Genomic DNA, 12,688 nt, shown 5'->3' with positions numbered 1-12,688 from the left:
GTTACAGGTTCACCTGTTCTTTCACAGGAACTGCCATATTACTGTTTTATCTAGTCCAGTATGCTGCCTCTGATAGTGTCTGGTATCATCTATTTCAGAGGAAGGTGCAAGAAGCTTGTAGTGGATGCCTAGGGAGTAACATGCGTGGAGTGGAAGTTTCTTCCTAAAATCAGTTAATGGTCACTTTATATCCCAAAACATGAAGGTTTATCTCCCTTGTTTTAATTGTGTTTCACGTAGCTGTGGATGTTCTGATTATCTACATAGTGAATTCTACTATCCATTGGACATTCATGATACTTCGTTGCAATAAATTCTCAGGCTAATTATGTGTCACGTCAAAATGCATTTGCTTTTATTAGCTTTAAAAGTGATGCCTTGTTCTTGAATTATGAGGGAAGAGAAATAGGAATGCTTCATTTGCCTTCTCTATCCCATTCGTGATTTTGTATCCCATTTGTTAGTTCTCTTTGGTTTGTCTCCTCTTTTAACAGAACAATCCCAGGCTTTTCAATCTCTCTTCACGTAGACAATCTTTGCACTTTCCTCAATTTCTGCAATATCCTTTGGAAAATGGGGTGATTAGAACAGAACACAGTATTCCAGGTGTGGGTGCACCATAGTATTATGAATGGTGTTATAATATATTCAGTAGTACTCCCCCATTCCTTATGCATTTTAGCACTTTGGTTATACAGATCCTGCATGTTTAGGGGAGCTGCCTACAACGACACCAAAGTCTTTCTTTTCCCCCTGTGGTTAAAGTTAATTTAGAACTTAGCACTGCAAATGAGTAGGTCAAATTATTCCTTCCAGTTTACTCCTTCCCACGTGCTCCTCTCTGATTTGGCTCATTCCATAAACTGGCCCTGGAGCAGGCACTCAGTGAAATGTATACAAGTTGGCAGTGCAGCAGTGTCTCTTCCAAATAGTGTGCACTGGATGCAGCAGAGAGCGGGAGAGATGGATGTGTTACCTTATAGTTACAGGAAGAACCCTGCAGCGATGGTGCGATCCTTCTGCCTTGTCCTATAGGCTCTCATTAACTGTAATCAGCGATCTCTCTTCTGTCTCTGCATCTTTGACCTAGTTACTTTGCCGAACTTAGCACAGTTGCTGTTGTGACATAAAGCAGACTCTTGGCACAGCCGCCATCACAGAGTAGAGGGAAGTCTGGCAACTTTCATACAAATCTGTTATAATTAAGGCTTCCGGTCTGGAGTTTCAACTTCATCTCACTGCTAAAAGCCAGATGCATTTTTTTATTTTCCACCCTGAAAGTGAACCTAATGCCTATGAAAGCAAAGGCCTGGCTATGAGCTGGCCTGGGGCTGGCAGGTGCTTTTCAAGTCCTGCAGTGAGCTTTGATGATGCACCTCAATCCTGGCTTGCAGCCCTGGAGGTTTTTTTGTTTAGCGGAAACTTCCAACTGGTCCAGAACGTGGCAGGAAACTGACAAAGTACCATTAGTGAATGGCTGTGTGTGCCAAACGTGTCGTCACTTGAATTCCAGCTGTAATCTAGGGAGCTCAGCCCTCTGGGCTCCTGCTGGAGTGTTAAGCCCCTCTACCACCTAATTGCAGAACTGGTTCTAGTCTTTGTGGGGCCCAGTGCCATGGCATTCCTAGACCCCAGTGAGAAGCAGCACTCTCCTGTGCCATCAAACCCTCTCATCCCATCACACTTCAGTGACAAAAGAATGACACCCCCTCCCTTCTCCCAGCTGCCAAACCTCCCACACTCCCCATCAGTGGCAAGAGCACAATTTGGCCCCTCCAAACCCATCCCATTCTCCAAAAGGGGTAAAAATCCATAACCTTCTCCAAGCTACCAAATCTCCCTCCTCTCCTGCTCCAGCTGAAACTACCCGGGTGCGACTAGCATTGCGCTCAGCCCTGCTCACATAGGCACCCATGACCATTTAAAGGCACCAGGGAAACACACAAAAAGACTGAGAGTAAGAGGGAAAAGAGGCCTGAGGACAACAGAGCCTATTCAGGGAGGTATAAGCTCTGTTCAGAGGAGCACTGCCCCATAGCTTCCCCCACCCTGCTGCAGAGTGCAAGTAGTGGTTAACAACAATAGCTGCAACAGTATGGAGGCATTTGTAGCAGCACAATTTATATTCCCACATACATGCCTCACCTGAGGCCTATGCACACCCTCTGTTATTAGCTTGACACTAAACTCTTTTAATTTGAGTGCAGCATTTCAGAGCAGGTTGTTTGCTGATTGTGTTATTAAGCAGGGGAAGGATTGACCGAAGCTATGAAGATCATCACTGTAATGTAAATCACAGTCCTGCTTATCCGGAATATTTGGAGATGCCAAATACATTGTTCTGCTGTCTGTATATCTCAGAGCTGAGCTGGAGGGTCTACAGCAGAAACTCAGTCTCCCTGCCTAGTCACTTCTTGGCCTCTTTGCCACAGGGGCGTAACCAGAACTGATTTTTTGGCAAGGCATGTGGTTGACAAGGGCGGGTGTAAGTTCAACCGGCCAAAAAACAAGCGCTTCCCGAACTTCCGGCCATGTGACTGGAAGCCGGAAATTTGGGAAGCGACTGGCCAAGAAACTAAGCTCCCCGACAGTCCAGTTGCCAAGGTAGTTTAAGCGGAGTGTCAGCAGCTGATTGGGTGGGCCTGCTTTCAAAGTGGGTGGGCCGTGGCCCACCCAGTCCCACCCGTAGCTACGCCACTGCTTTGCCGAGGGCAAAGTTAATGGTGGTGATTTTTGTTGTATGGATGCTTGGGTCTCTTCCAGAGAACACCAATTCACAGGTCCTGAAACAGTTTTCACTTTGGAACTGATGTCAGGTGACACTGTTGTGTTGCCTGTGCCCGCTTTTGTAGATGAGGCAAAAGTGTATTAAAAGAGTTATTCAAAAGTCTTTTAGGACATGGGAAAAGTGGTAGTGTAGCTGGAGCCTTCACAGCTCATGCTCTTGGACAGAACTGTTCACTTGCACAACACAGGCCACTTGGGCACTGTTCTGAGCCCACCAAACTCAATACACATGGCTCACTGAATGGGCAGAAGGCTGGGTTTTGAAAATTGATATATGGGCCGTGACAGGGGTGTTAAACCCTGACATGCAAGATCTCATTTTTAGGGGATTCCTGACCTTTTAACTACAACAGCAAGTGACAGCAGAGCATGCCTGGGATAATGACATACTAGACGTGTACAGACAGCTTCGCAGCTATCTGCCCGTTTCCTGAGAGAAGAACTGGCTTTGTATATAGAGACAAAGACAGACTGTAAATGACACAGAGAGTGACTTCTGGCACATGCCGTCTTAGAGGCTCCCTTTCCCTGATTGCAGTTCGGAGAATGGTAATGACAAGATGAACATTGGCGTCCTAAGGTATTCAGTGGGGCTGAATAGTGCCCCTGAGACCTGCGCGTAGAGGAGTCCATGTAAATCTCCCCTCCTATGCAGGGGCCATCCTCTGCCATGATAGTCCTGTGTCAGCTGCTTTCACAGCCCCATTCCCTCTGCCCCTTCCTGGGACCCTGTGGAAGGCTCTCTGCAGGGCTGAGTTCCACACAGGGTGGGGGAAAGGACCACTCGAGTCGGTGGGGGAGGAGGTGTGGTGCAACCCCATTTTGCATGTGGTCAGGAGAAAGCACATCAACTTGGAGCTGTATGTCCTTCAGTGTAAAGATCCCCCTGTAAAGATGATCCCCTGGGCGGCAGTGGATGAGGAGCGTCCTTGGGTGTGCAGCTCATTGAGCCTGCTTGGAGTGGAGAGCCTGTAATGTAACCGACATCACCAGTGTGATGTCACTGATGTCTGCCAGCCATGGGTGACATCACTGATGTTAGTGATGTGGCTCTGATTTCACTTCTGTCTGTGGTGCACATATGACATCAGACATCCATGGCGCTCATGTGAATGGTATGTCTGATATCAGAAGAGTGCATCTGTGGTTATGCTGATGTCAGTGATGTGTGCGACATCACTGATAGTTGCAGTTGCATGGGAGGTTATTGTTATGTTGAATTTCTTTTTATTGCTTGTATTCAGAGAGAGAAATCAGCACAGGATCACAGAGAGATGCAACACATGGAACGTCTTTATTGAACTAACACTAAAAAAACAGCCAGGACTGGCTGAGCTAGCCCCTAATAGTCTAACTCTATTGCTATGGCAACAAGCTAAGCTCTGTTGCTATGGCAACCGAGGCAATTAGGCAAGACACAAAATACACAACAATTATAAGCATCAATAATGTGACATCAGATGCATCCCTCCATGAGTTACAAGTGAGGGAGCAAACTCCAGGGAGACTGAATGCTTGTTATGAGAAAGACAAGTGGTCCATGCTAATGCTGAATGACGAGTCTGCTATTTGGAGGATCAAGATGGTTGCTGTTGAAAAATGCTTGGTAATGAGGAAGGGAGAGGCATGTTGTTCGCAAGGAGAAGGGAGAGAAAAAGTGACCTGCTTGCAGTTGAGGAAACAGCCAGTTACTCCGAAGGCTGGGTGGAGAAAGGGAGGAGGTCCCACTGCTTGTTAGAGAGGAAATGGAGGAGGGAATGGAAGAGGCCAGTTACTTGCTTGGGGAAGAGGAGAGAGAGCCTTGCTGCTGCTTTTAAAGGGGAGTAGGATATCGAGTGGTCCACTACTTGCAAGCTGTTAGTGGAGAAAGGGGAGCAAGGCCATGAAACCATAAATGGAGAGTTGGTTACTGACTGGTTCACATGCAAACAGAACTGAACCAAACAGCTAGGATCTGTTCCATTCCACATGTGGCTGACTCAGGTCACCTGATACAGACCAGGAATCAACACCTCATCTCATTTTTGAGAAACTTCATCCATTGCTCCAGGAACTCTGAGGATGCTCCGAACGCTGGCCGATTGCACTCTGTCACGTTGTAAGGCACCCTCTGGGTAATGGACAGGGAACATCAATGATGGCTGATAATTGCATTCAGCATTGTACAGACTTGGCAACGTTGCCTCAAATTGGCTGGCCTGGCTAGGAAATGCTGCATGTATGTGTGTGGCTTAGCTGATTGCCGTGTGTGTATGTGTGTGTGTGTACACACATACAGAGCCACAAATTATTACACTCTGTCCAACTTGACTATATAAACAGAGTCCAAGTAGTAAAAATGTCACCAGGAATATTGTATCTTCCCAGCCATGGGGAACCATTTGATCAGGAGAGCCCCATTTTGCTCAGTAGAGGGTGATTAACAGACCAAAGGGCAGCCTGCTTGAATCAGGACTACATGCTGAGACCTGCTGGCTGCATCTCTTTATTAAGGAAAGTGTGGGCACAGTGAGTGCTATATAACTCTATGGGCTCTGTTTGCAAATGGCCACCTCTGAAATAAGCCATGATGGTGCTTCTGTTACTCACCAGCACCCTGACATTTGCAATGATGTCACACTGAAGTTTTGTAGTATGGTCAATATAGCCCCAAACCTGATGATGGAAAAGGTAACTGAGTATGTATAGGTGTAAACAGGCTTTTAAAATGATTAATAGTTCTAATGATTATTTATTATCAGTGCAATTAGTACTGTAAATTCACATGGCACTTTTCAAGTGTAGGTGGAAATGCTGGGTACAGGTGCAGAATAGAATAGAAGCTTGTTTTTACAGCCTGTATCTGTGGAGACAGAGTAGGAATCTGAATAAAAAAAGAACAAGGATGTAAAGCAGAAGGGAGAAACTTGTCTCACACAAAAGGCAAAATGATTATGTTGTTGATCTGCTGTGTGAGCAGTTGGGCTCAGAGTGGGGGCAGGGGCAGGTCAGCTTCTCTGCGATATATCAGGTCTAGTCACAGCAAAAGACAGGAGGGAAGGCAAGAGACGGAAATGTTTTCATTTTAAAGGAATGCCACACTGTATCAGAGCTAGACTTCCACGGTGTCGTGTGAAAAACCTTAATGGCAGATGTGCTCTTTCTGTCGAGGCTTTGACACATCATTGTTGTTGGGCATTGTGTGAGATAAAACTCTGAAAAAAGAGTTTGTATCTCTAATGTCAGGAGATAGAGTCAAAGGTGGAGGAGGAGGCCTAAGTAATGAAGCATTTCTCTCTGTGACTGAGCATGCCTTTCGTGTCTCTGATGTGGAAGCTGGAAACAGCCCCATAGCACTCAAGGACAACTGATCAAAAGGGAGTATCAAATATATATAGTATCCTGCAAGACCGAGGGCCGGATTCTGCCCTCTCCCTCACGTTGAGTAATACCTTATGTCGTGAGTAGTCCAATTGGCATCAGTGCAACTCCCTGCAGGGTAAAGTACAGCTCAGCTAACTTCAGTGGGTCTAGTCACTGAGTAAGAGACTATTCAGTTTGAGTGAGGCCAGTGGAATCTGCCCATCAGTGCTGGGGTGCTCTGAATGCAGAGGTACTGAAAAACGCCTTGCTCTGACAATTAAATCTGACATCGCTGTCTTTTTGTGTGCAAGGGCAATGCCAAGTTAAAGCACAGCAATCATCACAGTGGAATCTTAGCTGTGACATCAAAGACAGCTGGTGGCAATGGTAGGAGGTGTTACCAATCTCCCCCCACCCCCCAAAAAAAACAAAAACAAAAACAAAAATCAAAAAACAAAAATCAAAAAACTATAGCAAGATGAAGAGTTGAGTTCCCCATGAGGTTTGCTGTAAAGGATTTTCACTCTGCTTGCAACAAACAATGGTACTGAGACACCTGTGCCATCCGCCCCCCTCCGGAAACACAGGTGATCACTTAAACAATTGTTCTGGTTAAAAGTACTATTGTAAATCCATTTTGCTGCAAAGACTGAGGGTAAACTATCGAAGTGGGGTCTGTCTTTTTGTTCAGTGTTTGTGCAGTACCTAGTTAATGGGATCCACGATAGGGGTTCCTGGGTCTTACCTCAATAATAATGAGCCTGATGCTGCTATTCTCACTTCAAGTGGAGTTAGTCCTTAATACACAAGCAATTGATATCCAAATCTGGCCCTATGTGTCCTGAATTTTTTTTATCGTTCCTTTTGAAATGAAAGAGTCATCATCTGACTTTTTAATCAAAATGTCTGAATCATGAATCAATGAAAAAACAACTGTGGCTAAAAGATGCAATACAGGCCTCTGAGGAACATGATGGTGCCAAGAATTAATAGGAAAAGCCTCTTCATTTTGTAATTGAACTTGACATTTGCGTTCCTGTTCTGTTTCCATGCAAAGGCCTTTCATGCAAGCAGTGAAGGAGAGAGATGGAACTGCCACTTCAATAGATATATTTAAAAAGACAGTTCTTGGAACCCTGAAGACTCCCCTGCTTAGTTAGCTGTCCTTAGCCTTGTGTGGAGTTTTGATGGTGAAAACATTTCTCAGCAACTGTTGTGAATGGCCTCATCTGCCCTGACTGTATTAACCTCGTTAACACTCGCCCTCCTCCCTGTGCTGCAACTCACCCATCCTTGCATGTGTATATATACCTACCAAACTGAAGTTTCCACTTCTTGCATCTGACGAAGTGGGTTTCTGCCCATGAAAGCTTATGCCCAAATAAATTTGTTAATCTTTAAGGTGCCACAGGACTCTCGCTGTTTTGCTAAAAACAGACTAACACGGCTACCCCTCTGGAATTTCTCAGAAAAGCTATTTTGAATCCTATAGAGGGGTGGTCTGTCCCCTCTAAGGGCAATAGGCTGTAGCCCTCTTCCTTGGCATGGCCCTTTAAGGGGTTGGGATTATTGATGTATACAAGTCCCTAGGAAGCAGATTTTGGTAGAGGGGAAGCATTCCCAGGGAATAACAGGGTTTGGGGGTAGACTCGTTATGGTTCCTTTAAGGGCCTGGAACCAAAAGCCTTATAGTGCAAGATTCGGTATGGTGCTGCTCTCTCCTAGCCTATGGGAAGGAAGACAGCACATCTATTTCCTCCTCCTTCATAAAGGGGAAAAACTATTAAGAGGATGCCTGCCTGTGTAGGGGTGAAAGGACTGAGTGGGAAAAGGGGCCAGCTGGCAAGAAGCTGGCTGAAGCCTGCCGCTGGTCTGAATTACAGCCCAGCTCCAGAAAGAGGTCTGGGGCTACCTGAACATGGGAGAAGAAGCCTGCCTGAACTCTCATACAGACCCCAGCAAGGCTTGGAGTTGAGGGACTAAACAGGTGTTTGAGCTCTGTAAAGGAGTTGATAAAACAGACTCCCACAAAAAGGGATATCTGAGGTACTTGGGTTTGAGTAAATGATTGAAGGAACTGAGAGGGGGCTGAGGGCAACAAGGGGGCATGCTCAAGGGCAGCTCCATGTAACACGCACCCACAGAGGACAGAGACAATGTTCCCATCTAAATGCCTGATTCTTTAAGGTGGTGAAGTCAGCAGGTGTTGCTGGCTCAGAACCTCCTAGGATTGGGCCCTAGATCATTATGAACATCAGCTAATTAAAAACTTGCAAGGTTTGTATTTATGAGATCTGCTCGTGTATTAATTCAGGAAAAAAGACCTGGTTGTCGTTCTGTACAATCCAAAGAAAACTTGTCGCTAATGAGCAATAGCAGACAAGAAAACAAACAAAATATTAGGAATGGAGAATAATACTGAAAGTATTATAATGTTACTTCATCCTCATCTGGAATACTGTGTCCAGTATTCACCCTAATCACCTTAGCTCCAAAAGAATCTAGCAAAAAGAGATGGATTTCAGAGATGATGAGAATGATTAGAAGTCATGGCAAGAAAGTGTGATATGCAATTTTAGCATTATAGAAAACCAAAGGGCTGAATTCTGCCTTCACTTCCACCCCATGCCACCCCATTGAAGTCCATATCAAAGAAAATAAAGGGCAGAATTTGGCCTGGAGTTCTGTGAAATGCCTTTGTGTATTTGTCAGTGCTAATGTCTTCTGTCAAGCTAAACTCTGTTTTCCCAGAAGGCTTTAAGATCTAAATGTATAGATCGGATGTTCAGAAGTTATTCAGCAGTTCAGTACTGTAATTGGGCAAAGATAATATACACAGGCACTTCTCAGAGAAAAGCTAAATTGTTATTAATAATGAGCAGCAGCCTAATTTATCTTGTTTGATTTCTGTTTGAAATTAAGCAGTAGAATAACTTTAATTCTGGCAGTTGGCTAAAGCTGGCCAGAGTGTGGGTGCCAGGCACTTGTCTATTTTCAACACAACTTAACTTCTGAATCTGCAGTCTGTGCTCCAAAGGAAATTTGCCCAAGTAAGGTCTGCAGAACTGTCCCCCACCTAGCGAAGCAATACAAACACTATAGGGCCTGATTCAAAGCCCACTGAAGTTAATACAAAGGCCCTCATTGATGTCAAAGAGCTTTGGATCAGACCCAGGTGCATGCAACTGCTAGAAATGAATACGCTTATCTTAATGTCCTGCAGTCAGGATTTGTTGGGACTAGTACCCAATATTTACATAGGAAAAGTTAAGGACAGAATGTGGCTGGCTGATTTTTCTAAAGTAACATAGGGCAAATAAGTCCAGCAGGACAGAGTTTTTGGCATGCTTGATGGTTTTCATTTTTACTTCAGCATTACCAGAAAATTGTTTCAGAAAATGTCTCATCCAGTTCAACAAAAAGAGCAGGTTCAAATTGAACAAGACAGTGTGTCATGGCCTAAAATAGTTTGGAACCACTGCTCTCCAAGCTGCTCAGTAGGGGTTTTGTTTTTGATTTCTTGACTAATTGGAATGTAGTTGCATGACCCTTTGAGCCTGTTCTAGAGAAGCCTGAGAAGAGGGTCAACAAAATGACAACACATTTATAGCAAAAAAAAAAAATTTCTTAAGGCTTCATGAACCATAGACCACATACATTGGAGGGATTAATTTACAGGCAACATTACACCTTGAATTGAAAAGTGGCCTCCAATAGGCACACTGAATTAGATTTTCAAAGGTATTTAGGTGCCTAAAGATGCAGCTAGGTACCTAGTTGTATTTTCAAAAGCATGTAGGTACCAATGGGAGATAGGTACCTAAACAAATACGCATCGTTAGGCACCTCAATGCCTTTGAAAACCTGACACACTGAGTCTTAAGTGTCCTGAGTAATTGGTGATTGTGGGGTTGTAGAAGGACTAATGAGCAGCTGATACAGGACTTGATTAATAACTAATTGAAGGAGGGTAATATAATTCATACCAATGAACAAGGGGTTATGAAAAATAGATCCTATCAACCTAACTCGATACCTTTATTTGATGAGATTACAAATTTGGTTGATAAAGGTAATAGTGTTGATGTAATATACTTAGACTTCTGCAAGGCTTTTGATTGGGTAGCACACAAAATTTTGATTAAAGAAACTCAAATGATACAAAATTAACCTGGTACACACTAAATGGATTAAAATTGGCTGACTGAGAGGTGTTAAAATGTAATTGCATACCAGGAATCATTGAACGGCTGTGTTTGTAGCAAGGATTGGTTCTTGGCAGGCCTTCTGACAGGGGGAGTAAAGGGGACAATTACCCAGGGGCCCGGTGATTTAAAAGAGCCTGGGCCACGGGTGAAGCTTCCCCTCAGGGAGGCTAGCTCCCTGTCCTGCCTCTTCTGCCCGTGGCCCCGCTCACAGTCCACCCCCGCTCTGCCCCATGCCCTGTCCAGCCCCACTGCTCACCATGTCCCTCCTTCCCCCCCCATTACAGCCTGGCCTCCCTGCTGTTGCTTGCTGTGTGCATCCCTCCTCTCCTCCCCCATTCAGGGCCCCCACCCTCGCTCACCACCTGGGGGAAGAAGGATGTATGCAAGAGAGCGCACCAAGAAGGGGAGAGGGTGGGGCCTGTGGTGGAGTATGGGCAGGGCCTTGGGCATAAGAGGTGGAACGGAGAGCTAGCCTTCCCGAAAGAAGCTTCACCCGCCACCCATGGTCGTGAACCTCAGCCATCCCTTTCTGGAGGGGCGATTGATTATTTTGCCGGGGGGCCCAGAGTTGCTGTCATCAAGCCTGGTTCTTGGCCCTACACTATTTAACATTTTTATCAATAACCTGAAAGAAAACATAAAATCATCACTGACCATTACTGAATGATCTGGATTGCTTGGTAAACTGCAAGCAACAATATACATTTTAACATGGCCACATGTAAATGTATGCATCTAGGCAAAAAGTGCTTACAGAATGGGGGACTCTATCCAGGGAAGCAGTGATTGAAAAAGACTTCGGGGTCCTGGTTGAAAATAAGCTGAATATAAGCTCCCAGTTCAACACTATGGCCAAAAGAGCTGACACGATACTTAGATGCATAATCAGGAATCTTGAATAGGAGCAGAGAGGTAGTTCTACTGCTGTAGTATTTGGCACTACTGCGACCACTGTTGGAATATGGGGTCCAGTTCTGGTTTCCACAACTCTAGAAGAATGTTGATAAATTGGAGAGGGTTCAGAGAAAAGCCACAGGAATGATCAAAGGATTGGAAAATATGCCGTATAGTGATAGACTCAAAGAGCTCCATCTGTTCAGTGTAATATAGAGAAGGTTACGGGGTGACTTGATCACATGCCATAAGTACCTACATGGGGAACGGAAATTTGATAATTGATGAGTCCTTATTTGTCAGACAAAGGTATAAAAGGATCCAGTGGCTGGAAGTTGGAGCTAGAGAAATTCAGACTGAAAATAAGGTATATATTTTTAACAGTGTGGGCAATAAATCATTGAAGCAATTGACCAAGGGTTGTGGAGGATTCTCCCTCAATGGCAAACTTTAAATCAAGATTTGATGTTTTTCTAAAAGGCATGCTATACTTCAAACAGGAATTATGCTGGGGCTGTTCTATGGTCTGTCTTATATAAGAGGGCAGAATAGATGATCAGTGGTCCATTCTGGCTTTATAATATATGAATCTATGAATTTGGCCCATTGAGATCAATTTTTCAATCCAACAAGACATCATTATCCCTTCTCAAGCTTTACAGCCCGGTCAGTATCTATTTTGTCTCTCTGCCTGATTATCTGGGTTCTATATACTGTATATACGTAACATTTCCCAAAGCACCTAAGGAGCCCATGTCCCATTTTCAAAAGTGACTTGGGTGCTTTGAAGCCTAAGTCCATTAGGGAATTAGGAGCCTAAATCTCATTGAAACCTAAATTGCTTTTGACAATGGGCCTTGGGCTCCTCAGGTTCTTTGCAAAATTGTACTGTGTGCGCATGTGTACGTTGATTCATGTCTTTAAAAATACTCCATCTTGAGTTATTAAAAAAAAACCTAAAAACACATTAGTAAAAATGACACTTTTTTCCACAGAACAATGAGCTGTTCTCAGATCAGCAAACATTTAACTATTTTACTTTCAAACAGTTCCATTTTTTTTTTTTAAAGTTTAAACCCAGAATGAACCTTGAAACAATGACTTCCATCCGGCTGTGAGAAAAATGGCTTAGAAAATAATGTAAAGTGAAGTGGAAGGCTTGAGCAGCATTTCTTTCACAATAACACATTGAAGAGTGATGAAAAGAGAAAGAGAGAGCCCCTATGACACAGGGATTAAGAAGCACTTTTAGTGGAGCAACTGCCAAATCATCCTTTTTTGAAAAAAAAACCATGGTGACTATCACATTGTGAGGTTCCATCTAGACCACGGGGGGTTGTGTCACCATTTGTCCTATTACCCCAAGTAATATAAATGCTCTGTTGCTGCAGCTTCCTGCCTGGGAGGCTCACAGTCCGTAACAAGCATGCAGTCTGTGTCTGTGAGCTGTGCAACCC

Source organism: Emydura macquarii, unplaced genomic scaffold (genome assembly GCF_026122565.2).
Source record: "Emydura macquarii macquarii isolate MOO-44397 ecotype Brisbane River unplaced genomic scaffold, CSIRO-AGI_Emac_v2 contig_587, whole genome shotgun sequence".
Taxonomy (NCBI): domain Eukaryota; kingdom Metazoa; phylum Chordata; order Testudines; family Chelidae; genus Emydura; species Emydura macquarii.
The sequence above is the reverse complement of the archived record's forward strand: the minus strand, read 5'-3'. Positions refer to the sequence as shown.